This window comes from Magnolia sinica, chromosome 11 (genome assembly GCF_029962835.1).
Source record: "Magnolia sinica isolate HGM2019 chromosome 11, MsV1, whole genome shotgun sequence".
Taxonomy (NCBI): Eukaryota; Viridiplantae; Streptophyta; class Magnoliopsida; order Magnoliales; family Magnoliaceae; genus Magnolia; species Magnolia sinica.
This window is the reverse complement of record NC_080583.1, coordinates 28,066,595-28,069,613: the sequence shown is the minus strand read 5'-3', so window position 1 is coordinate 28,069,613 and position 3,019 is coordinate 28,066,595. Positions and strand designations below refer to the sequence as shown.

Here is a 3,019-nt window from a genome sequence, read left to right as displayed (position 1 = left end):
AAAAATTACCTAAGGAAGTGTTTGCTTTAACCATATCAACATTCCTAATTTACAAGGCTTCAACCTTTTTAGCCAATGCAGCGAATTTTGCATTAAGGTCGTCTTCCTCTCTTAAGACATACATCCCCGCTTTCTCTCTAGGAATGGGTCTAGTTTGATTTGGTTTAGCAGAGACATCCCATGTCTGCGTATTCTTTGCTAACAAATCTAGAAAATCCCAAGCCTCATTATGATCCTTGTCAAGAAAGGTTCCACCATACATCATCTCTATGAACTGACGGGTATCCATGGTGAGCCCCTTTCGGAACGCATCAATCATTTGTCATGGTTCATAACCATGATGTGGACAAGTAATTAGAAGGTCTTTGAAGCACTCCCCAGCTTGAAAAAATAGTTCATTCCCCTTTTGGGAGAATCACATGATTTCTTGTTTTAGTGCATTTGTTTTGTGCTCGAGAAAAAACTTTTTCAAAAACTCTCTACTTAAGGCTTGCCATGTAGTGATGGTATTAGGTCTTGGAGAGTTGAGCTATGCTTTGGCCCAATCCTTTAGAAAAATTGAGAATAATCTACGCTTAAATACATCCCTATTGCCATCATTTACTTATAATGGTGCAATTACTTCCTCGAAGTCCTTGAGGTGCAAGTAAGGGCTTTCAGAATCCAAGCCATGAAATTTAGGAATCAATGGAATCACACCTGGTTTAAAATCATTGTTCCCTGTGTGAGCAGGGAACACTATGCAAGATGGTAAAGTTGATCTCTCAGGGTGTAGATGTTCACATAAAGTCCGTGGTTGGTTTAACACATTCCTATGAACTTCATTTTCATCCTCAAGAGGAGGATTAGGTTGATTTTCTATGTTTTAATTTATAGTTAGATCTGGCAGATTTGGATTTGGATTATCAACTGGATCTGCCATGGAATCCAAGTGATGTTGAGTGCCTCTTTTATGTAAATGATCCAGGCCTAGAACTAGTCCGCCTTAGGAGGAGAGTCGATTGTTTTGATCCCTACTCCAATGGGACATAAACCATCCACACCACACAACAAATACCACCAATCCAAATAAATATGATACTTAAAACAAAAATAAAAACTTAATCAACAACCTACGCGATAAGGCCGACCATGAGGGTTCAGTCCACAAAGCAAAAATAAATCAATAACCCAGGCGGCAAGGCCGACCATGAGGGTTCAATCCACAAAGCAAAATAAATCAACAACCCAGGCAGTAGGGCCGACCATGAGAGTTCAGTCCACAAAGCAAAATAAATCAACAACCCAGGCGGTAGGGCCGACCATAAGGGTTCAAACCATAAAGCAAAAATAAAAAATAAATCAATAATAGTAAAACTAATGCAGAAATTAAATTATGCTAATCTGGAAAATATATTTAAAGGATGATCTTTGTGATCAAAAAGCAACTGTAGGACAACCATAGCACTTGGGTGATAAAATCCCAAGTAGGGAAACCTTATGTCATAGTTAGTGCTTGAAAGACCCAACTGAATTTACTTTCAAAGAAAAAAAGAAAATCTATAGAAAATTTGGAGGGTTTAGAAGAGAACTTACCTTAGAAAAGAACTTACCTTAGCTATCTTACACAAATCAAATTTCTCTCAGTCTCTCCCCGACAACGGCGCCAAAAACTTGATTACTTGCCTTCAAGTGCAGAGGTTTATAAGTAATATCCTGTGAATATAAGGTCAATCTCATAGGGAGATGAATTGCGAGAAGAAAAAAATCAAATGCAAAACAAACTAAGTAATAAAAACTAAACTGATGATTTGATTTTGGAATTTTTGAATGGATGTAATTCAACTGAATTAAAATAACACCCAAGCTTCAAAGTTCCACACATAGTTTAATGTTTCAGAATCATGATGACTTGAATAACACAACTAGGATCTTAGCACTATGGTCAGCCTAATCGAAAAATAAAACAGTTTAAATACTTTAATAAATGATATAAAGGATTTGAAAATGATGAATTTGCACCATTGACATATATTCTCAAGCACCGGTGATTTTAAGTATTCAATATTTATGAGATAATGAAAATTAAAGAAATATAACAGGTTGAGAACCTCTCCTATTTAGAAAATCTAATTGATCTAGGGTTAGCCTATCCATCAATGTGTATCTCATATGATGAAAACATATGGATCTCACATTAGAATTAAAAAAAAAAAAAAACAAAACCTAAATAATAGATAACATGCATACACCATTCTTCTCATCATTAAAACAATCAATCATCATAACTTAAAGAATTATTAAACTCATGTGCTTCCCTTATAGCTTGGGCTAGAAGGAACTTGGAAAAACATAATTAGAATAGAAAAAGAAAGCAACAAGAAAAAAATAAATGTAAATAAAAAAGATCTAAATGGAAAAAAACAACTTATAAAATTGAAAACCATTTAAAAACCCTAAATCTTCTCTTGAATGCTTTTAATGATGCTTAGGAATGCCCTAGGAAGCCTTATTATAAGTAGGGAACTCCAATTTTCGTATAAAGTTGGAAAACTCTACAAACTGCCTCAAATTTACACAGTTTTCTAAAATATACTTCTCGCTGTACGGTTTCGTTAAAATAGTCTTCACTCTGCGCAGTTTTCCAAAATAGACTTCAGAGCTTAAGAATACACTTTTTCAGGACGATTTCAGGATTCTTCACTTCAAATCTTCGATTCTTTTCATTCCTTACTTGGTTTTCTTGGATCTTTGGCATGTGAATTCTTCAATCTTGGTCTCCTATAATCCATCCCTTGCATTGGTGATTCTTGAGCATCAAATTCATGCTTTTTAGCACCCTTTTCAATCAAAGCTCTTAAATTCACCTTGCAACATATACATGAGTAAAATAGAACATTAAGCTCATTCATGTTCATAAAACGAAGATATAAATGGGAAAAATTATCCATTATTTAAGTCTCAATAGTCAGTGGGATCCACCACCATCCCAAAACATTTAATACAGCATCTAAACTCTTAAAAATAACTCTCAGATATT

At 34.7% G+C, this 3,019-nt stretch overlaps 1 non-coding gene across 1 annotated transcript; it reads left to right on the top strand.

Annotated features, from left to right (window-relative positions):
• Window positions 1–332: 332 nt before the first annotated feature.
• LOC131219814 (small nucleolar RNA R71) lies at window positions 333–439 on the top strand. The gene has a single exon (XR_009158457.1). It is a non-coding gene; the product is annotated as a small nucleolar RNA R71 (small nucleolar RNA).
• Window positions 440–3,019: the final 2,580 nt, after the last annotated feature.